We start from the raw sequence: 26,047 nt of genomic DNA, 5'->3' as shown, positions 1-26,047 counted from the left end.
AAGGCACAATGCCGACTTAAGTACAAGAGGACTGACACTCTAAATTTCTATGATTTGAACCTCCCCTGTGAGTCAAGTTTTAGATTACGATGCTTCACTTGAGGTTTACTGTATCCCTGGGACCTTCTTATTGACGATGAATCACAGAAATTGCATCCAAATTTAATACAAAAGGCACAATGCCGACTTAAGTACAGGAGGACTGACTCTCTTACTTTCTATGATTTGAACCTCTCCCTCGAGTCCAGTTTTTGATTCCGATGCTGCACTTCAGGTTTACTGTATACCTTGGATCATCTTATTGACGATGAAACACAGAAATAGCATCCGAGTTTAATACACAAGGCACAATGCCGACTTAAGTAGAAGAGGACTGACACTCTAACTCTCTATGATTTGAATCTCTCCTGTGAGTCCAGTTTTAGATTCCGATGCTTTACTTCAGGTTTACTGTATCCCTGGGACCTTCTTATTGACGATGAAACACAGAAATTGCATCCGATATTAATACAAAAGGCAAAATGCCAACTTAAGTACAGGAGGACTGACACTCTATTTTTCTATGATTTGAACCCATGCTGTGAGTCGATTTAGATTCCGATGGTACACTTCAGGTTTACGATATCCCTGGGACCATCTTATTGACAATGAAACACAGAAATTGCATCCGAATTTAAAACAAAAGGCACAATGCCGACTTAAGTACAAGAGGACTGACACTCTAACTTTCTATGATTTGAACCTCTCCTGTGAGTCCAGTTTTAGATTACGATGCTTTACGTCAGGTTTACTGTATCCCTGGGACGTTCTTATTGACGATGAAACACAGAAATTGCATCCGATTTTAATACAAAAGGCAAAATGCCGACTTAAGTACAAGAGGACTGACACTCTATTTTTCTATGTTTCTAACCCATCCTGTGAGTCCAGTTATAGATTCCGATGCTTCACTTCAGGTTTACGATATCCCTGGGACCATCTTATTGACAATGAAACACAGAAATTCCATCCGAATTTAATACAAAAGGCACAATGCCGACTTAAGTACAAGAGGACTGACACTCTAACTTTCTATGATTTGAACCTTTCCTGCGAGTCCAGTTTTAGATTCCGAGGCTGCACTTCAGGTTTACTGTATACCTTGGACCATCTTATTGACGATGAAACACAGAAATTGCACCCGAATTTAATACAAAAGGCACAATGCCGACTTAAGTAGAAGACGACTGACACTCTGACTTTCTATGATTTGTGCCTCTCCTGTGAGTCCAGTTTTACATTCCGATGGTTCACTTCAGGTTTACCGTATCCCTTGAACCTTCTTATTGACGGTGAAACACAGAAATTGCATCCGAATTTAATACAAAAGGCACAATGCCGACTTCAGTACAAGAGGACTGACACTCTAACTTTCTATGGTTTGAACCTCTCCTGTGAGTCCTGTTTGAGATTCCTATGCTTCACTTCAGGTTAACTGTATCCCTTGGACCTTCTTATTGACGACGAAACACAGAAATTGCATCCGAATTCAATACGAATGGCACAATGCCGACTTAAGTATAAGAGGACTGACACTCTAACTTTCTATGTTTTGAACCTCTCCTGTGAGTCCAGTTTTAGATTCCGATGCTTCACTTCAGGTTTACTGTATCCCTTGGACCTTCCTATTGACGATGAAGAACAGAAATTCCATCCGAAATTAATACAAAAGGCACAATGCCGACTTAGGTACAGGAGGACTGACACTCTAACTCTCTATGATTTGAACAACTCCTGTGGGTTCAGTTTTAGATTCCGATGCAGCACTTCAGGTTTAGTGTATCCCTTGGACGTTCTTATTGACGATGAAACACAGAAATTGCATCCGAATTTAATACAAAAGGCACAATGCCGACTTAAGTACAAGAGGACAGACACTCTAACTTTCTATGATTTGGTACTCTCCTGTGAGTCCAGTTTTAGATTCCGAAGCTTCACTTCAGGTTTACTGTATACCTTGGACCTTCTTATTGACGATGAATTACAGAAATTGCATCCGAATTTAATACAAAAGGCATAATGCCGACTTAAGTACAGGAGGGCTGACACTCTAACTTTCTATGATTTGAACCTCTCCCTCGAGTCCAGTTTTTGATTCCGATGCTGCACTTCAGGTTTACTGTATACCTTGGATCATCTTATTGACGATGAAACACAGAAATTGCATCCGAATTTAATACACAAGGCACAATGCCGACTTAAGTAGAAGAGGACTAACACTCTAACTTTCTATGATTTGAACCTCTCCTGTGAGTCCAGTTTTAGATTCCGATGCTTTACTTCAGGTTTATTGTATCCCTGGGACCTTCTTATTGACGATGAAACACAGAAAGTGCATCCGATTTTAATACAAAGGGCAAAATGCCGACTTAAGTACAAGAGGACTGACACTCTAACTTTCAATGATTTGAACCTCTCCTGGGAGTCCAGTTTTAGATTCCGATGCTTCACTTCAGGTTTACTACATCCCTGGGACCTTCTTATTGACGATGAAACACTGAAATTGCATCCGAATTTAATACAAATGGCACAATGCCGTTTAAGTACAAGAGGACTGACACTCTAACTTTCTATGATTTGAACCTATCCTGTGAGTCCAGTTTTAGATACCGATGCTTCACTTCATGTTTAGTTTATCCCTTGGACCTTCATATTGACGATGAAACACAGAAATTGCATCCGAATTTAATACAAAAGGCACAATGCCGACTTAAGTACAAGAGGACTGACACACTAACTTTCTATGATTTGAACCTCTCCTGTGAGTCCAGTTTTAAATTCCGATGCTTCACTTCAGGTTTACAGTATCCCCGGGACCTTCTTATTGACGATCAAACACACAAATTGCATTCAAATTTAATACAAAACGCACAATGCCGATTTATGTAGAAGAGGACTGACACTCTAACTTTCTATGATTTGAACCTATCCTGTGAGTCTAGTTTAAGATTCCGATGCTTTACTTCAGATTTACTGTATTTCTTAGACCATCTTATTGACGATGAAACACAGAAATTGCATCCGAATTTAATACAAAAGGCACAATGCCGACTTTTGTACAAGCGGACTGACACGCTAACTTTCTATGATTTGAACTTCTCCTGCGAGTCCAGTTAAAGATTCCGATGCTTCGCTTCAAGTTTACTGTATCCCTATGACCTTCTTATTGACGATGAAACACAGAAATTGCATCCGAATTTAATACAAAAGGCAAAATGCCGACTTAGGTACAAGAGGACTGACACTCTAACTTTCTATGATTTGAACCCATCCTGTGAGTTTAGTTTTAGATTCCGATGCTTCACTTCAGGTTTACTATATCCCTGGGACCATCTCATTGACAATGAAACACAGAAATGGCATCCGAATTTAATACAAAAGGCACAATGTCGACTTACGTACAGGAGGAGTGACACTCTAACTTTCAATGTTTTGAACCTCTCCTGTGAGTCCAGTTTTAGATTCCGATGCTTCACTTCAGGTTTACTGTGTCTCTTGGACCTTCTTATTGACAATGAAACACAGAAATAGCATCCGAACTTAATACAAAAGGCACAATGCCGACTTAAGTACAAGAGGACTGACACTCTAACTTTCTATGATTTGAACCTCTCCTGTGAGTCCAGTTTTAGATACCGATGCTTTACTTCAGGTTTACTGTATCCCTGGGACCTTCTTATTGACGATGAAACACAGAAATTGCATCCGAATTAAATACAAAAGGCAAAATGCCGACTTAGGTACAAGAGGACTGTCACTGTAACTTTCTATGATTTGAACCCATCCTGTGAGTCCTGCTTTAGATTCCGGAACTTCACTTCAGGTTTACTATACCCCTGGGACCATCTCATTGACAATGAAACACAGAAATTGCATCCGAATTTAATACAAGAGGCACAATGCCAACTTAAGTACAGGAGGACTCGCACTCTAACTTTCTACGTTTTGAACTTCTCCTGTGAGACCAGTTTTAGATTCCGATGCTTCACTTCAGGTTTACTGTATCCCTTAGACCGTCTTATTGACGATGAAACACAGAAATTGCATCCGAATTTAATACAAAAGGCACAATGGCGACTTAAGTACAAGAGGACTGGCACTCTAACTTTCTATGATTTGAACCTCACCTGTGAGACCAGTTCTAGATTCCGATGCTTCACTTCAGATTTACTGTACACCTTGGACCCTCTTATTGACGATGAATCACAGAAATAGCATCCGAATTTAATACAAAAGGCACAATGCCGACTTAAGTACAGGAGGACTGACACTCTAACTTTCTATGATTTGAACCTCTCCTGCGAGTCCAGTTTTTGATTCCGATGCTTTACTTCAGGTTTACTGTATCCCTGGGACCTTCTTATTGACGATGAAACACAGAAATAGCATCCGAATTTAACACAGAAGGCACAATGCCGACTTAAGTACAAGAGGATTGACACTCTAACTTTCTATGATTTGAACCTCACCTGTGAGACCAGTTTTAGATTCCGATGCTTCACTTCAGATTTACTGTATACCTTGGACTTTCTTATTGACGATGAATCACAGAAATTACATCCGAATTTAATACAAAAGGCACAATGCCGACTTTAGTACAGGAGGACTGACACTATAACTTTCTATGATTTGAAACTCTCCTGCGAGTCCAGTTTTTGATTCCGATGCTGCACTTCAGGTTTACTGTATACCTTGGATCATCTTATTGACGATGAAACACAGAAATTGCATCCGAATTTAATACACAAGGCACAATGCCGACTTAAGTAGGAGAGGACTGACACTCTAACTTTCTATGATTTGAATCTCTCCTGTGAGTCCAGTTTTAGGTTCCGATGCTTTACTTCAGGTTTACTGTATCCCTGGGACATTCTTATTGACGATTAAACACAGAAATTGCATCCGAATTGAATACAAAAGGCACAATGCCGACTTAAGTACAAGAGGACTGACCCTATAACTTTCTATGATTTGAACCTCTCCTGTGAGTCCAGTTTTAGATTCCGATGTTTTACTTCAGGTTTACTGTATCCCTGGGACCATCTTATTGACGATGAAACACAGAAATTGCATCCCATTTTAATACAAAAGGCAAAATGCCGACTTAAGTACAAAAGGACTGACACTCTATTTTTCTAAAATCTGAACCTATCCTGTGAGTCCAGTTTTAGATTCCGATGCTTCACTTCAGGTTTACGATATACCTGGGACCATCTTATTGACAATGAAACACAGAAATTGCATCCGAATTTAAAACCAAAGGCACAATGCCGACTTAAGTACAAGAGGACTGACATTCTAACTTTCTATGATTTGAACCTTTCCTGCGAGTCCAGTTTTAGATTCCGAGGCTGCACTTCAGGTTTACTGTATACCTTGGACCATCTTATTGACGATGAAACACAGAAATTGCACCTGAATTTAATACCAAAGGAACAATGCCGACTTAAGCAGAAGATGACTGACACTCTAACTTTCTATGATTTGTACCTCCCCTGTGACTCCAGTCTTAGATTCCGATGCTTCACTTCAGGTTTACCGTATCCCTTGGACCTTCTAATTGACGATGAATCACAGAAATTGCATCCGAATTCAATACAAATGGCACAATGCCGACTTAAGTATAACAGGACTGACACTCTAACTTTCTATGTTTTCAACCTCTCCTCTGAGTCCAGTTTCAGATACCGATGCTTCACTTCAGGTTTAGTGTATCCCTTGGACCTTCTTATTGACGATGAAACACAGAAATTGCATCCGAATTTAATTCAAAAGGCACAATGCCGACTTAAGTACAAGAGGACTGACACTCTAAATTTCTATGATTTGAACCTCTCCTGTGAGTTGAGTTTTAGATTCCGGTGCTTCACTTCTGGTTTACTGTATCCTTGTGACCTTCTTATTGACGATGAAACACAGAAATTGCATCCGAATTTAATACAAAAGGCACAATGCCGACTTAATTACAAGATGACTGACACTCTAACTTTCTATGATTTGAACCTATCCTGTGTGTTCAGTTTTAGATTCCGATCCTTCACTTCAGGTTTACTATATCCCTGGGACCATCTTGTTGACAATGAAACACAGAAATTGCATCCGAATTTAATACAAAGGGCACAATGCCGACTTATGTACAGGAGGACTGACACTCTAACTTTCTATGTTTTGAACCTCTCCTGTGAGTCCAGTTTTAGATTCCCATGCTTCACTTCAGGTTTCCTGTATCTCTTGGACCTTCTTATTGACAATGAAACACAGAAATTGCATCCGAATTTAATACAAAAGGCAGAATGCCGACTTAAGTACAAGAGGACTGACACTCTAACTTTCTATGATTTGGTTCTCTCCTGTGAGTCCAGTTTTAGATTCCGAACCTTCACTTCAGGTTTACTGTATACCTTGACCTTCTTATTGACGATGAAACACTGTAATTGCATCCGAATTTAATACAAATGCCACAATGCCGACTTAGGTACAAGAGGACTGACACTCTAATTTTCCATGATTTGAACCTATCCTGTGAGTCCAGTTTTAGATACCGATGCTTCACTTCACGTTTAGTTTATCCCTTGGACCTTCATATTGACGATGAAACACAGAAATTGCATCCGAATTTAATACAAAAGGCACAATATCCTCTGGTAAACCTTGCGGGATGTAAGGTCGTGGTCCATGAAACTCTCCAGCTCCTGACGTTTCGTCCAGCACTTCGCTGGACATCTTCAGAGGGGCAAGAGTCGGCAAGACTCAAAGGAGGAGAAACACCCCCTCTGAAGATGTCCAGCGAATCACTGGACGAAACCTCAGGAGCTGAAGAGTTTCATGGACCACGACCTTACATCCCGCAAGGTTTACCAGAAGATATTTCATCCGGTCGTGAAAGCCTTCATACTATGATCAAAAGGCACAATGCCGACTCAAGTACATGAGGACTGACACTCTAACTTTCTATGATTTGAACCTCTCCTGTGAGTCCAGTTTTAAATTCCGATGCTTCACTTCAGGATTACTGTATCCCTGGGACCTTCTTATTGACGATGAGACACAGAAATTGCATCCGAAATTAATACAAAAGGCACAATGCCGACTTAAGTACAAGAGGACTGACACTCTAACTTTCTACGATTTGAACCTATCCTGTGAGTCCAGTTTCAGATACCGATGCTTCACTTCAGGTTTAGTGTATCCCTTGGACCATCTTATTGACGATGAAACACAGAAATTGCACCCGTATTTAATACAAAAGGCACAATGATGACTTAAGTAGAAGATGACTGACACTCTAACCTTCTATGATTTGAACAACTCCTGTGGGTTCAGTTTTAGATTCCGATACTCCACTTCAGGTTTACTGTATCCCTTGGACGTTCTTATTGACGATGAAACACAGAAATTGCATCCGAATTAAATACAAATGGCACAATGCCGACTTAAGTACAAGAGGACTGACACTCTAATTTTTCTATGATTTGAACCTATCCTGTGAGTCCAGTTTCAGATACCGATGCTTCACTTCAGGTTTAGTGTATCCCTTGGACCTTCTTATTGACGATGAAACACAGAAATTGCATCCGAATTTAATACAAAAGGCACAATGCCGACTTAAGCACAAGAGGACTGACACTCTAAATTTCTATGATTTGAACCTCTCCAGTGAGTTGAGTTTTTGATTCCGATGCTTCACTTCAGGTTTACTGTATCCCTGTGACCTTCTTATTGACGATGAAACACAGAAATTGCATCCGAATTTAATACGAAAGGCACAATGCCGACTTAAGTACAAGAGGATTGACACTCTAACTTTCTATGATTTGAACCTATCCTGTGTGTTGAGTTTTAGATTCCGATCCTTCACTTCAGGTTTACTATATCCCTGGGACCATCTTATTGACAATGAAACACAGAAATTGCATCCGAATTTAATACAAAGGGCACAATGCCGACTTAAGTACAGGAGGACTGACTCTCTAACTTGCTATGTTTTGAACCTCTCCTGTGAGTCCAGTTTTAGATTCCCATGCTTCACTTCAGGTTTCCTGTATCTCTTGGACCCTCTTATTGACAATGAAACACAGAAATTGCATCCGAATTTAATACAAAAGGCACAATGCCGACTTAAGTACAAGAGGACTGACACTCTAACTTTCTATGATTTGGTTCTCTCCTGTGAGTCCAGTTTTAGATTCCGAAGCTTCACTTCAGGTTTACTGTATACCTTGGACCTTCTTATTGACGATGAAACACAGAAATAGCATCCGAATTTAATACAAATGGCACAATGCCGACTTAAGTACAAGAGGACTGACACTCAAACTTTCTATGATTGGAACCTATCCTGCGAGTTCAGTTTTAGATACCGATGTTTCACTTCTGGTTTACTGTATCCCTGGGACCTTCTTATTGACAATGAAACACAGAAATTGCATCCGAATTTAATACAAAAGGCACAATATCTTCTGGTAAACCTTGCGGGATGTAAGGTCGTGGTCCATGAATCTCTTCAGCTCCTGACGTCTCGTCCAGTGCTTCGCTGGACATCTTCAGAGGGGCAAGAGTCGGCAAGACTCACCGGAGGAGAAACACCACCTCTGAAGATGTCCAGCGAAGCACTGGACGAATCGTAAGGAGCTGAAGAGTTTCATGGACCACGACCTTACATCCCGCAAGGTTTACCAGATGATATTTCATCCAGTCGTGAAAGCCTTCATGCTGTGATCAAACGGCACAATGCCGACCTAAGTACAAGAGGACTGACACTCTAACTATCTATGATTTAAACCTCTCCTGTGAGTCCAATTTTAGATTCCGATGCTTCACTTAAGGTTTACTGTATCTCTTGGACCTTCATATTGACAATGAAACACAGAAATTGCATCTGAATTTAATACAAAAGGCACAATGCCTACTTAAGTACAAGAGGAATGGCACTCTAATTTTCTGTGATTTGAACCTATCCTGTGAGTCCAGTTTTAGATTCCGATGCTTCACTGCAGGTTTACTGTATCCCTGGGACCTTCTTATTTACGATGAAACACAGAAATTGCATCCGAAATTAATACAAAAGGCACAATGCCGACATAAGGTCAAGAGGACTGACACTCTAACTTTCTATGATTTGAACCTCTCCTGTGAGTCCAGTTTTAGATTCCGATGCTTCACTTCTGGTTTACTGTATCCCTGGGACCTTCTTATTGACAATGAAACACAGAAATTGCATCCGAATTTAATACAAAAGGCACAATGCGGTCCTAAGTACAAGAGGACTGACACTCTAATTTTCTATACATTTGAACCTATCCTGTGAGTCCAGTTTTAGATACCGATGCTTCACTTCAGGTTTAGTGTATCCCTTGGACCTTCTTATTGACGATGAAACACAGAAATTGCATCCGAATTTAATACAAAAGGCACAATGCCGACTTAAGTACAGGAGAAGTGACAATCTAACTTTCAATGATTCAAACCTCTCATGTGAGTCCTGTTTTAGATTCCGATGCTTCACTTCAGGTTTACTATATCCCTGGGACCTTCTTATTGACGATGAAACACAGAAATTGCATCCGAATTTAATACAAATGGCACAATGCCGACTTAAGTACAAGAGGACTGACACTCTAACATTCTACGATTTGAACCTATCGTATGAGTCCAGTTTTAGATACCGGTGCTTCACTTTGGTTTTAGTGTATCCCTTGGACCTTCTTATTGACGATGAAACACAGAAATTGCATCCGAATTTAATACAAAAGGCACAATGCCGATTTAAGTACAAGAGGACTGACACTCTAACTTTCTTTGATTTGAACCTCTCCTGTGCGTCCAGTTTTAAATTTAAATGCTTCACTTTAGGTTTACTGTATCCCTGGGACCTTCTTATTGACGATGAATCACAGAAATTGCATCCGAATTTAATACAAAAGGCACAATGCCGAATTAAGTACAGGAGGACTGACACTCTAACTTTCTATGATTTAAACCTCTACTGTGAGTCCTGTTTTAGATTCCGATGCTTCACTTCAGGTTTACCATATCCCTGGGACCTTCTTATTGACGATTAAACACAGAAATTGCATCCGAATTTAATACAAAAGGCACAATGCCGACTTAAGTACAAGAGGACTGACACTCTAACTTTCTATGATTTGAACCTTTCCTGTGAGTCCAGTTTCACATTCCGATGCTTTACTTCAGGTTTACTGTATCCCTTGGACCTTCTTATTGACGATGAAACACAGAAATTGCATCGGAATTTAAGACAAATGGCACAATGCCGACTTAAGTACAAGAGGACAGACACTCTAACTTTCTCTGATTTGAACCCATCCTGTGAGACCAGTTTTAGATTCCGATGCTTCACTTCAAGTTTACTACTTACCTAGGACCATCTCATTGACAATGAACCACAGAAATTGCATCCGAATTTAATACAAACGGCACAATGCCGACTTAAGTACAGGAGGACTGACACTCTAACTTTCTATGATTTAAACCTCTCCTGTGAGTCCTGTTTTAGATTCCGATGCTTCACTTCAGGTTTCCTATATCCCTGGGACCTTCTTATTGACGTAGAAACACAGAAATTGCATCCGAATTTAATACAAATGGCACAATGCTGACTCAAGTACAGGAGGACTGCCAATCTAACTTTCAATGATTCAAACCTCTCCTGTGAGTCCTGTTTTAGATTCCGATGCTTCACTTCAGGTTTACTACATCCCTGGGACCTTCGTATTGACGATGAAACACAGAAATTGCATCCGAATTTAATACAAATGGCACAATGCCGACTTAAGTACAAGAGGAGTGACACTCTAAAATTCTACGATTTGAACCTATCCTGTGAGTCCAGTTTTAGATACCGGTGATTCACTTTGGTTTTAGTGTATCCCTTGGACCTTCTTATTGACGATGAAACACAGAAATTGCATCCGAATTTAATACAAAAGGCACAATGCCGATTTAAGTACAAGAGGGCTGACACTCTAACTTTCTTTGATTTGAACCTCTCCTGTGAGTCCAGTTTTAAATTTAAATGCTTCACTTTAGGTTTACTGGATCCCTGGGACCTTCTTATTGACGATGAATCACAGAAATTGCATCCGAATTTAATACAAAAGGCACAATGCCAACTTAAGTAAAGGAGGAGTGACACTCTAACTTTCTATGATTTAAACCTCTCCTGTGAGTCCTGTTTTAGATTCCGATGCTTCACTTCAGGTTTACCATATCCCTGGGACCTTCTTATTGACGATTAAACACAGAAATTGCATCCGAATTTAATACAAAAGGCACAATGCCGACTTAAGTACAAGAGGACTGATACTCTAACTTTCTATGATTTGAACCTTTCCTGTGAGTCCAGTTTTTGATTCCGATGCTTCTCTTCAGGTTTACTATTTCCCTGGCACCATCTTATTGACAATGAAACAAAGATATTGCATCCGAATTTAATACAAAGGGCACAATGCCGACTTAAGTACAAGAGGACTGACACTCTAACTTTCTATGATTTGAACCCATCCTGTGAGTCCAGTTTTTGATTCCGATGCTTCACTTCAGGTTTACTATATCCCTGGGACCATCTTATTGACAAAGAAACAAAGATATTGCATCCGACTTTAATACAAAGGGCACAATGCCGACTTAAGTACAGGAGGACTGACACTCTAACTTTCTATGTTTTCAACTTCTCCTGTGAGTCCAGTTTTAGATTCCGATGCTTCACTTCAGGTTTACTGTATCTCTTGGACCTTCTTATTGACAATGAAACACAGAAATTGCATCTGAATTTAATACAAAAGGCACAATGCCGACTTAAGTACAAGAGGACTGGCACTCTAATTTTCTGTGATTTGAACCTATCCTGTGAGTCCAGTTTTAGATTCCGATGCTTCACTGCAGGTTTACTGTATCCCTGGGACCTACTTATTGACTATGAAACACAGAAATTGCATCCGAAACTAATACAAAAGGCACAATGCCGACTTAAGTACTAGTGGACTGACACTCTAACTTTCTATGATTTGAACCTCTCCTGTGAGACCAATTTTAGATTCCGATGTATCACGTCAGGTTTACTGTATCCCTGGGACCTTCTTATTGATTATGAAACACAGAAATTGCATCCGAATTTAATACAAAAGGCACAATGCCGACCTAAGTACAAGAGGACTGACACTCTAATTTTCTATACATTTGAACCTATCCTGTGAGTCCAGTGTTAGATACCGATGCTTCACTTCAGGTTTAGTGTATCCCTTGGACCTTCTTATTGACGATGAAACACATAAATTGCATCCCAATTTAATACAAAAGGCACAATGCCGACTTAAGTACAGGAGGACTGACACTCTAACTTTCTATGATTTAAACCTCACCTGTGAGTCCTGTTTTAGATTCCGATGCTTCCCTTCAGGTTTACTATATCCCTGGGACCTTCTTATTGACGATGAAACACATAAATTGCATCCCAATTTAATACAAAAGGCACAATGCCGACTTAAGTACAGGAGGAGTGACACTCTAACTTTCTATGTTTTGAACCTCTCTTGTGAGTCCAGTTTTAGATTCCGATGCTTCACTTCAGGTTTACTGTGTCTCTTGGACCTACTTATTGACAATGAAACACAGAAATAGCATCCGAACTTAATACAAACTTCACATTGCCGACTTAAGTACAAGAGGACTGACACTCCTACTTTCTATGATTTGAACCTCTCCTGTGAGTCCAGTTTTAGATACCGATGCTTCACTTCAGGTTTACTGTATTCCTGGGACCTTCTTATTGACGATGAAACACAGAAATTGCATCCGAATTCAATACAAAATTCAAAATGCCGACTTAGGTACAAGAGGACTGACTCTCTAACTTTCTGTGATTTGAACAAATCCTGTGAGTCCAGTTTTAGATTCCGATGCTTCACTTCAGGTTTACTATATCCCTGGGACCATCGCATTGACAATGAAACACAGAAATTGCATCCGACTTTAATACAAAAGGCACAATGCCGACTTAAGTACAGGAGGACTGACACTCTAACTTTCTAGGTTTTGAACCTCTCCTGTGAGTCCAGTTTTAGATTCCGATGCTTCACTTCAGGTTTGCTGTATCCCTTAGACCTTCTTATTAACGATGAAACACAGAAATTGCATCCGAATTTAATATAAAATGCACAATGCCGACTTAAGTACAAGAGGACTGACACTCTAACTTTCTATGATTTGAACCTCACCTGTGAGACCAGTTTTAGATTCCGATGCTTCACTTCAGATTTACTGTATACCTTGGACCTTCTTATTGACGATGAAACACAGAAATTGCATCCGAATTTAATACAAAAGGCACAATGCCGACTGAAGTACAGGAGGACTGACATTCTAACTTTCTATGATTTGAACCTCTCCTGCGTGTCCAGTTTTTGATTCCGAGGCTGCACTTCAGGTTTACTGTATACCTTGGATCATCTTATTGACGATGAAACACAGAAATTGCACCCGAATTTAATACAAAAGGCACAATGCCGACTTAAGTAGAAGAGGACTGACACTCTAACTTTCTATGATTTGTACCTCTCCTGTGAGTCCAGTTTTAGATTCCGATGCTTCACTTTAGGTTTACAGTATCCCTTGGACCTTCTTATTGACGATGAAACACAGAAATTGCATCCGAATTTAATACAAAAGGAACAATGCCGACTTCAGTACAAGAGGACTGACACTCTAACTTTCTATGGTTTGAACCTCTCCTGTGAGTCCTGTTTGAGATTCCGATGCTTCACTTCTGGTTAACTGTATACCTTGGACCTTCTTATTGACGACGAAACACAGAAATTGCATCCGAATTTAATACAAATGGCACAATGCCAACTTAAGTATAAGAGGACTGACACTCTAACTTTCTATGTTTGAACCTCTCCTGTGTGTCCAGTTTTAGATTCCGATGCTTCACTTCAGGTTTACTGTATCCCTTGGACCTTCTTATTGACGATGAAGAACAGAAATTCCATCCGAAATTAATACAAAAGGCACAATGCCGACTTAGGTACAGGACGACTGACACTCTAACTTTCTATGATTTGAACAACTCCTGTGGGTTCAGTTTCAGATTCCGATGCTGCACTTCAGGTTTACTGTATCCCTTGGACGTTCTTATTGACGATGAATTACAGTAATTGCATCTGAATTTAATACAAAAGGCACAATGCAGACTTAAGTACAAGAGGACTGACACTCTAACTTTCTATGATTTGATCCTCACCTGTGAGGCCAGTTTTAGATTCCGATGCTTCACTTCATATTTACTGTATACCTTGGACCTTCTTATTGACGATGAATCACAGAAATTGCATCCGAATTTAATACAAAATTCACAATGCCGACTTAAGTGCAGGAGGCCTGACACTCTAACTTTCTATGATTTGAACCTCACCTGTGAGTCCTGTTTTAGATTCCGATGCTTCCCTTCAGGTTTACTATATCCCTGGGACCTTCTTATTGACGATGAAACACATAAATTGCATCCCAATTTAATACAAAAGGCACAATGCCGACTTAGGTACAGGAGGAGTGACACTCTAACTTTCTATGTTTTGAACCTCTCTTGTGAGTCCAGTTTTAGATTCCGATGCTTCACTTCAGGTTTACTGTGTCTCTTGGACCTACTTATTGACAATGAAACACAGAAATAGCATCCGAACTTAATACAAACTTCACATTGCCGACTTAAGTACAAGAGGACTGACACTCCAACTTTCTATGATTTGAACCTCTCCTGTGAGTCCAGTTTTAGATACCGATGCTTCACTTCAGGTTTACTGCATTCCTGGGACCTTCTTATTGACGATGAAACACAGAAATTGCATCCGAATTCAATACAAAATTCAAAATGCCGACTTAGGTACAAGAGGACTGACTCTCTAACTTTCTATGATTTGAACAAATCCTGTGAGTCCAGTTTTAGATTCCGATGCTTCACTTCAGGTTTACTATATACCTGGGACCATCGCATTGACAATGAAACACAGAAATTGCATCCGACTTTAATACAAAAGGCACAATGCCGACTTAAGTACAGGAGGACTGACACTCTAACTTTCTAGGTTTTGAACCTCTCCTGTGAGTCCAGTTTTAGATTCCGATGCTTCACTTCAGGTTTGCTGTATCTCTTAGACCTTCTTATTAACGATGAAACACAGAAATTGCATCCGAATTTAATATAAAATGCACAATGCCGACTTAAGTACAAGAGGACTGACACTCTAACTTTCTATGATTTGAACCTCACCTGTGAGACCAGTTTTAGATTCCGATGCTTCACTTCAGATTTACTGTATACCTTGGACCTTCTTATTGACGATGAAACACAGAAATTGCATCCGAATTTAATACAAAAGGCACAATGCCGACTGAAGTACAGGAGGACTGACATTCTAACTTTCTATGATTTGAACCTCTCCTGCGTGTCCAGTTTTTGATTCCGAGGCTGCACTTCAGGTTTACTGTATACCTTGGATCATCTTATTGACGATGAAACACAGAAATTGCACCCGAATTTAATACAAAAGGCACAATGCCGACTTAAGTAGAAGAGGACTGACACTCTAACTTTCTATGATTTGTACCTCTCCTGTGAGTCCAGTTTTAGATTCCGATGCTTCACTTTAGGTTTACAGTATCCCTTGGACCTTCTTATTGACGATGAAACACAGAAATTGCATCCGAATTTAATACAAAAGGAACAATGCCGACTTCAGTACAAGAGGACTGACACTCTAACTTTCTATGGTTTGAACCTCTCCTGTGAGTCCTGTTTGAGATTCCGATGCTTCACTTCTGGTTAACTGTATACCTTGGACCTTCTTATTGACGACGAAACACAGAAATTGCATCCGAATTTAATACAAATGGCACAATGCCAACTTAAGTATAAGAGGACTGACACTCTAACTTTCTATGTTTGAACCTCTCCTGTGTGTCCAGTTTTAGATTCCGATGCTTCACTTCAGGTTTACTGTATCCCTTGGACCTTCTTATTGACGATGAAGAACAGAAATTCCATCCGAAATTAATACAAAAGGCACAATGCCGACTTAGGTACAGGACGACTGACACTCTAACTTTCTATGATTTGAACAACTCCTGTGGGTTCAGTTTCAGATTCCGATGCTGCACTTCAGGTTTACTGTATCCCTTGGACGTTCTTATTGACGATGAATTACAGTAATTGCATCTGAATTTAATACAAAAGGCACAATGCAGACTTAAGTACAAGAGGACTGACACTCTAACTTTCTATGATTTGATCCTCACCTGTGAGGCCAGTTTTAGATTCCGATGCTTCACTTCATATTTACTGTATACCTTGGACCTTCTTATTGACGATGAATCACAGAAATTGCATCCGAATTTAATACAAATTTCACAATGCCGACTTAAGTGCAGGAGGCCTGACACTCTAACTTTCTATGATTTGAACCTCACCTGTGAGTCCTGTTTTAGATTCCGATGCTTCCCTTCAGGTTTACTATATCCCTGGGACCTTCTTATTGACGATGAAACACATAAATTGCATCCCAATTTAATACAAAAGGCACAATGCCGACTTAGGTACAGGAGGAGTGACACTCTAACTTTCTATGTTTTGAACCTCTCTTGTGAGTCCAGTTTTAGATTCCGATGCTTCACTTCAGGTTTACTGTGTCTCTTGGACCTACTTATTGACAATGAAACACAGAAATAGCATCCGAACTTAATACAAACTTCACATTGCCGACTTAAGTACAAGAGGACTGACACTCCAACTTTCTATGATTTGAACCTCTCCTGTGAGTCCAGTTTTAGATACCGATGCTTCACTTCAGGTTTACTGTATTCCTGGGACTTTCTTATTGACGATGAAACACAGAAATTGCATCCGAATTCAATACAAAATTCAAAATGCCGACTTAGGTACAAGAGGACTGACTCTCTAACTTTCTATGATTTGAACAAATCCTGTGAGTCCAGTTTTAGATTCCGATGCTTCACTTCAGGTTTACTATATACCTGGGACCATCGCATTGACAATGAAACACAGAAATTGCATCCGACTTTAATACAAAAGGCACAATGCCGACTTAAGTACAGGAGGACTGACACTCTAACTTTCTAGGTTTTGAACCTCTCCTGTGAGTCCAGTTTTAGATTCCGATGCTTCACTTCAGGTTTGCTGTATCCCTTAGACCTTCTTATTAACGATGAAACACAGAAATTGCATCCGAATTTAATATAAAATGCACAATGCCGACTTAAGTACAAGAGGACTGACACTCTAACTTTCTATGATTTGAACCTCACCTGTGAGACCAGTTTTAGATTCCGATGCTTCACTTCAGATTTACTGTATACCTTGGACCTTCTTATTGACGATGAAACACAGAAATTGCATCCGAATTTAATACAAAAGGCACAATGCCGACTGAAGTACAGGAGGACTGACATTCTAACTTTCTATGATTTGAACCTCTCCTGCGAGTCCAGTTTTTGATTCCGAGGCTGCACTTCAGGTTTGCTGTATACCTTGGACCATCTTATTGACGATGAAACACAGAAATTGCACCCGAATTTAATACAAAAGGCACAATGCCGACTTAAGTAGAAGAGGACTGACACTCTAACTTTCTATGATTTGTACCTCTCCTGTGAGTTAAGTTTTAGATTCCGATGCTTCACTTTAGGTTTACAGTATCCCTTGGACCTTCTTATTGACGATGAAACACAGAAATTGCATCCGAATTTAATACAAAAGGAACAATGCCGACTTCAGTACAAGAGGACTGACACTCTAACTTTCTATGGTTTGAACCTCTCCTGTGAGTCCTGTTTGAGATTCCGATGCTTCACTTCAGGTTAACTGTATCCCTTGGACCTTCTTATTGACGACGAAACACAGAAATTGCATCCGAATTTAATACAAATGGCACAATGCCAACTTAAGTATAAGAGGACTGACACTCTAACTTTCTATGTTTGAACCTCTTCTGTGTGTCCAGTTTTAGATTCCGATGCTTCACTTCAGGTTTACTGTATCCCTTGGACCTTCTTATTGACGATGAAGAACAGAAATTCCATCCGAAATTAATACAAAAGGCACAATGCCGACTTAGGTACAGGACGACTGACACTCTAACTTTCTATGATTTGAACAACTCCTGTGGGTTCAGTTTCAGATTCCGATGCTGCACTTCAGGTTTACTGTATCCCTTGGACGTTCTTATTGACGATGAATTACAGTAATTGCATCTGAATTTAATACAAAAGGCACAATGCAGACTTAAGTACAAGAGGACTGACACTCTAACTTTCTATGATTTGATCCTCACCTGTGAGGCCAGTTTTAGATTCCGATGCTTCACTTCAGATTTACTGTATACCTTGGACCTTCTTATTGACGATGAATCACAGAAATTGCATCCGAATTTAATACAAAATTCACAATGCCGACTTAAGTGCAGGAGGCCTGACACTCTAACTTTCTATGATTTGAACCTTTCCTGCGAGTCCAGTTTTAGATTCCGATGCTTCACTTCAGGTTTACTGTATCCCTGGGACCTTCTTATTGACGATGAAACACAGAAATTGCATCCGATTTTAATACAAAAGGCAAAATGCCGACTTAATTACAAGAGGACTGACACTCTATTTTTCTATGATTTGAACCTATCCTGTGAGTCCAGTTTTAGATTCCGATGCTGCACTTCAGGTTTACGATATCCCTGGGACCATCTTATTGACAATGAAACATAGAAATTGCATCCGAATTTAATTCAAAAGGCACAATGCCGACTTACGTACAAGCGGACTGACACTGTATTTTTCTATGTTTTGAACCTCTCCTGTGAGTCCAGTTTTAGATTCCGATGCTTCACTTCAGGTTTACCGTATCCCTTAAATCTTCTTATTGACGATGAAACACAGAAATTGCATCCGAAATTAATACAAAAGGCACAATGCCGACTTAACTACAGGAGGACTGACACTCTAACTTTCTAAGATTTGAACCTTTCCTGCGAGGCCAGTTTTAGATTCCTAGGCTGCACTTCAGGTATACTGTATACCTTGGACCATCTTATTGGCGATGAAACACAGAAATTCCACCCGAATTTAATACAAAAGGCACGATGCTGACTTAAGTAGAAGAGGACTGACACTCTAACTTTCTATGATATGTACCTCTCCTGTGGGTCCAGTTTTAGATTCCGATGCTTCACTTCAGGTTTGCCGTATCCCTTGGACCTTCTTATTGACGATGAAAGACAGAAATTGCATCCGAATTCAATACAAAAGTCACAATGCCGACTACAGTACAAGAGGACTGACACACTAACTTTCTATGGTTTGAACCTCTCCTGTGAGTCCTGTTTTAGATTCCGTTGCTTCACTTCAGGTTAACTAATCCCTTGGACTTCTTATTGACGACGAAACACAGAAATTGCATCCGAATTTAATACAAATGGCACAATGCCGACATACGTATAAGAGGACTGACTCTCTAACTTTCTATGCTTTGAACCTCTCCTGTGAGTCCAGTTTTAGATTCCGATGCTTCACTTCAGGTTTACAGTATCCCTTGGACATTCTTATTGACGATGAAGAACAGAAATTCCATCCGAAATTGATACAAAAGGCACAATGCCGACTTAGGTGCAGGAGGACTGACACTCTAACTTTCTGTGATTTGAACAACTCCTGTGGGTTCAGTTTTAGATTCCGATGCTGCACTTCAGGTATACTGTATCCCTGGGACGTTCTTATTGACGATGAAACACAGAAATTGCATCCGAATTTAATACAAAAGGCACAATGCCGACTTAAGTATAAGAGGACTGACACTCTAACTTGCTATGATTTGAACCTCACCTGTGAGACCAGTATTAGATTCCGATGCTTCACTTCAGATTTACTGTATACCTTGGACCTTCTTATTGACGATGAATCACAGAAAGTGCATCCGAATTTAATACAAAAGGCACAATGCCGACTTAAGTACAGGAGGACTGACACTCTAACTTTCTATGATTTGAACCTCTCCTGCGAGTCCAGTTTTTGATTCCGATGCTGCACTTCAGGTTTACTGTATACCTTGGATCATCTGATTGACGATGAAACACTAAAATAGCATCCGAATTTAATACACAAGGCACAATGCCGACATAAGTAGAAGAGGACTGACACTTTAACATTCTACGATTTGAACCTCTCCTGTGAGTCCAGTATTAGATTCCGATGCTTTACTTCAGGTTTACTGTATCCCTGGGACCTTCTTATTGACGATGAAACACAGAAATTGCATCAGAATTTAATACAAAAGGCACAATGCCGACTTAAGTACAGGAGGACTGACACTCTAACTTTCTATGCTTTGAACCTCTCCTGTGAGTCCAGTTTTAGATTCCGATGCTTCACTTCAGGTTTACTGTGTCTCTTGGACCTTCGTATTGACAATGAAACACAGAAATAGCATCCGAATTTAATACAAAAGGCACATTGCCGACTTAAGTAAAAGAGGACTGATACTCTAACTTTCTATGATTCGAACCTCTCCTGTGAGTCCAGTTTTAGATTCCGATGCTTCACTTCAGGTTTACTGTATACCTTGGACCTTCTTATTGACGATGAATCACAGAAATTGCATCCGAATTTAATACAAAAGGCACAATGCCGACTTAAGTACATGAGGACTGACACTCTAACATTCTATGATTTGAACCTCTCCTGAGAGTCCAGTTTTAGATTCCGATATTTCACTTCAGGTATACTGTATCCCTGGGACCTTCTTATTGACGATGAAACACAGAAATTGCATCCGAATTTAATACAAAAGGCAAAATCCCGACTTAGGTACAAAAGGACTGACACTCTAACTTTCTATGATTTGAACCCATCCTGTGAGTCCAGTTTTAGATTCCGATGCTTCAAATCAGGTTTACTATATCCCTGGGACCATCTCATTGACAATGAAACACAGAAATTGCATCCGAATTTAATACAAAAGGCACAATGCCGACTTGAGTACAGGAGGACTGACACTCTAACTTTCTATGTTTTGAACCTCTCCTGTGAGTCCGGTTTTAGATTCCGATACTTCACTTCAGGTTTACTCTATCCCTTAGACCTTCTTATTGACGATGAAACACAGAAATTGCATACGAATTTAATACAAAAGGCACAATGCCGACTTAAGTACAAGAGGACTGACACTCTAATTTTCTATGATTTGAACCTCACCTGTGAGACCAGTTTTAGATTCCGATGCTTCACTTCAGATTTACTGTATACCTTGGACCTTCTTATTGACGATGAATCACAGAAATTGCATGCGAATTTAATACAAAAGGCACAGTGCCGACTTAAGTACAGGAGGACTGACATTCTAACTTTCTATGATTTGAACCTCTCCTGCGTGTCCAGTTTTTGATTCCGATGCTGCACTTCAGGTTTACTGTATACCTTGGATCATCTTATTGACGATGAAACACAGAAATTGCATCCGAATTTAATACACAAGGCACAATGCCGACTTAAGTAGCAGAGGACTGACACTCTAACTTTCTATGATTTGAACCTCTCCTGTGAGTCCAGTTTTAGATTCCGATGCTTTACTTCAGGTTTACTGTATCCCTGGGACCTTTTTATTGACGATGAAACACAGAAATTGCATCAGAATTTAATACAAAAGGCACAATGCCGACTTAAGTACAAGAGGACTGACACTCTAACATTCTATGATTTGAACGTATCCTGTGTGTCCAGTTATAGTTTCCGATACTTCACTTCAGGTTTACTATATCCCTGGGACCATCTTATTGACAATGAAACACAGAAATTGCATCCGAATTTAATACAAAGGGCACAATGCCGACTTAAGTACTGCAGGACTGACACTCTAACTTTCTATATTTTGAACCTCTCCTGTGAGTCCAGTTTTAGATTCCGATGCTTCACTTCAGGTTTACTGTGTCTCTTGGACCTTCTTATTGACAATGAAACACAGAAATAGCATCCGAATTTAATACAATAGGCACATTGCCGACTTAAGTACAGGAGGACTGACACTATAATTTTCTATGTTTTGAACCTCTCCTGTGAGTCCAGTTTTAGATTCCGATGCTTCACTTCAGGTTTACTGTGTCTCTTGGACCTTCTTATTGACAATGAAACACAGAAATAGCATCCGAATTTAATACAAAAGGCACAATGCCGACTTAAGTACAAGAGGACTGACACTCTAACTTTCTATGATTCGAACCTCTCCTGTGAGTCCGGTTTTAGATTCCGATGCTTCACTTCAGGTTTACTGTATACCTTGGATCTTCTTATTGACGATGACACACAGAAATTGCATCCGAATTTAATACAGAAGGCACAATGCCGACTTAAGTACAAGAGGACTGACACTCTAACTTTCTATGATTTGAACTTCTCCTGTGAGTCCAGTTTTAGATTCCGATGCTTCACTTCAGGTATACTGTATCCCTGGGACCTTCTTATTGACGATGAAACACAGAAATTGCATCCGAATTTAATACAAAAGGCAAAATGCCGACTTAGGTACAAAAGGACTGACACTCTAACTTTCTATGATTTGAACCCATCCTGTGAGTCCAGTTTTAGATTCCGATGCTTCACTTCAGGTTTACTATATCCCTGGGACCATCTCATTGACAATGAAACACAGAAATTGCATCCGAATTTAATACAAAAGGCACAATGCCGACTTGAGTACATGAGGACTGACACTCTAACTTTCTATGTTTTGAACCTCTCCTGTGAGTCCAGTTTTAGATTCCGATACTTCGCTTCAGGTTTACTGTATCCCTTAGACCTTCTTATTGACGATGAAACACAGAAATTGCATCCGAATTTAATACAAAAGGCACACTGCCGACTTAAGTACAAGAGGACTGACACTCTAAATTTCTATGATTTGAACCTATCCTGTGTGTCCAGTTATAGTTTCCGATATTTCACTTCAGGTTTACTATATCCCTGTGACCATCTTCTTGACAATGAAAAACAGAAATTGCATCCGAATTAAATACAAAGGGCACAATGCCGACTTAAGTACTGCAGGACTGACACTCTAACTTTCTATGATTTGAACCCATCCTGTGAGTCCAGTTTTAGATTCCGATGCTTCACTTCAGGTTTACTATATCCCTGGGACCATCTCATTGACAATGAAACACAGAAATTGCATCCGAAATTAATACAAAAGGCACAATGCCGTCTTGAGTACAGGAGGACTGACACTTTAACTTTCTATGTTTTGAACCACTCCTGTGAGTCCAGTTTTAGATTCCGATACTTCACTTCAGGTTTACTGTATCCCTTAGACCTTCTTATTGACGATGAAACACAGAAATTGCATCCGAATTTAATACAAAAGGCACAATGCCGACTTAAGTACAAGAGGACTGACACTCTAACTGTCTATGATTTGAACCTCTCCTGTGAGTCCAGTTTTAGATTCCGATGCTTTACTTCAGGATTACTGTAACCCTGGGACCTTTTTATTGACGATGAAACACAGAAATTGCATCAGAATTTAATACAAAAGGCACAATGCCGACTTAAGTACAAGAGGGCTGACACTCTAAATTTCTATGATTTGAACCTATCCTGTGTGTCCAGTTATAGTTTCCGATATTTCACTTCAGGTTTACTATATCCCTGGGACCATCTTATTGACAATGAAACACAGAAATTGCATCCGAATTTAATACAAAGGGCACAATGCCGACTTAAGTACTGCAGGACTGACACTCTAACTTTCTATGCTTTGAACCTCTCCTGTGAGTCCAGTTTTAGATTCCGATGCTTCACTTCAGGTTTACTGTGTCACTTGGACCTTCTTATTGACAATGAAACACAGAAATAGCATACGAATTTAATACAATAGGCACAATGCCGACTAAAGTACAGGAGGACTGACACTAAAACTTTCTATGTTTTGAACCTATCCTGTGAGTCCAGTTTTAGATTCCGATGCTTCACTTCAGGTTTACTGTGTCTCTTAGACCTTCTTATTGACAATGAAACACAGAAATAGCATCCGAATTTAATACAAAAGGCACAATGCCGACTTAAGTACAAGAGGACTGACACTCTAACTTTCTATGATTCGAACCTCTCCTGTGAGTCCGGTTTTAGATTCCGATGCTTCACTTCAGGTTTACTGTATACCTTGGACCTTCTTATTGACGATGACACACAGAAATTGCATCCGAATTTAATACAAAAGGCACAATGCCGACTTACGTACAAAAGGACTGACACTCTAACTTTCTATGATTTGAACCTCTCCTGTGAGTCCAGTTTTAGATTCCGATGCTTCACTTCAGGTATACTGTATCCCTGGGACCTTCGTATTGACGATGAAACACAGAAATTGCATCCGAATTTAATACAAAAGGCAAAATGCCGACTTAGGTACAAAAGGACTGACACTCTAACTTTCTATGATTTGAACCCATCCTGTGAGTCCAGTTGTAGATTCCGATGCTTCACTTCAGGTTTACTATATCCCTGGGACCATCTCATTGACAATGAAACACAGAAATTGCATCCGAATTTAATACAAAAGGCACAATGCCGACTTGAGTACAGGAAGACTGACACTCTAACTTTCTATGTTTTGAACCTCTCCTGTGAGTCGTGTTTTAGATTCCGATACTTCACTTCAGGTTTACTGTATCCCTTAGACCTTCTTATTGACGATGAAACACAGAAATTGCATCCGAATTTAATACAAAAGGCACTATGCCGACTTAAGTACAAGAGGACTGACACTCTAACCTTCTATGATTTGAACCTCACCTGTGAGACCAGTTTTAGATTCCGATGTTTCACTTCAGATTTACTGTATACCTTGGACCTTCTTATTGACGATGAATCACAGAAATTGCATCCGAATTTAATACAAAAGGCACAATGCCGACTTAAGTACAGGAGGACTGACATTCTAACTTTCTATGATTTGAACCTCTCCTGCGAGTCCAGTTTTTGCTTCCGATGCTGCACTTCAGGTTTACTGTATACCTCGGATCATCTTATTGACTATGAAACACAGAAATTGCATCCGAATTTAATACACAAGGCACAATGTCGACTTAAGTAGCAGAGGACTGACACTCTGGTTTTCTATGATTTAAACCTCTACTGTGAGTCCGGTTTTAGATTCCGATGCCGTACTTCAGGTTTACTGTATCCCTGGGACATTCTTATTGACGATGAAACACAGAAATAGCATCCGAATTTAATACACAAGGCACAATGCCGACTTAAGTAGAAGAGGATTGACACTCTAACTTCCTATAATTTGAACCTCTCCTGTGAGTCCAGTTTTAGATTCCGATGCTTTACTTCTGGCTTACTGTATTCCTGGGACCTTCTTATTGACAATGAAACACAGAAATTGCATCCGAATTTAATACAAAAGGCACAATGCCGACTTCACTACAAGTGGACTGACCCTCAAACTTTCTATGGTTTGAACCTCTCCTGTGAGTCCTGTTTGACATTCCGATGCTTCACTTCAGGTTAACTGTATCCCTTGGACCTTCTTATTGACGACGAAACACAGAAATTGCATCCGAATATAATACAAATGGCTCAATGCCGACCTAAGTATAAGAGGACTGACACTCTAACTTTCTATGATTTGAACAACTCCTGTGGGTTCAGTTTTAGATTCCGATGCTGCACTTCAGGTTTACTGTATCCCTTGGACGTTCTTATTGACGATGAAACACAGAAATTGCATCCGAATTTAATACACCAGGCACAATGCCGACTTAAGTAGCAGAGGACTGACACTCTAACTTTCTATGATTTGAACCTCTCCTGTGAGTCCAGTTTTAGATTCCGATGCTTTACTTCAGGTTTACTGTATCCCTGGGACCTTTTTGTTGACGATGAAACACAGAAATTGCATCAGAATTTAATACAAAAGGCACAATGCCGACTT

This window comes from Schistocerca americana, chromosome 2 (genome assembly GCF_021461395.2).
Source record: "Schistocerca americana isolate TAMUIC-IGC-003095 chromosome 2, iqSchAmer2.1, whole genome shotgun sequence".
Classification (NCBI taxonomy): Eukaryota; Metazoa; Arthropoda; class Insecta; order Orthoptera; family Acrididae; genus Schistocerca; species Schistocerca americana.
This window is presented reverse-complemented; position numbering follows the sequence as displayed.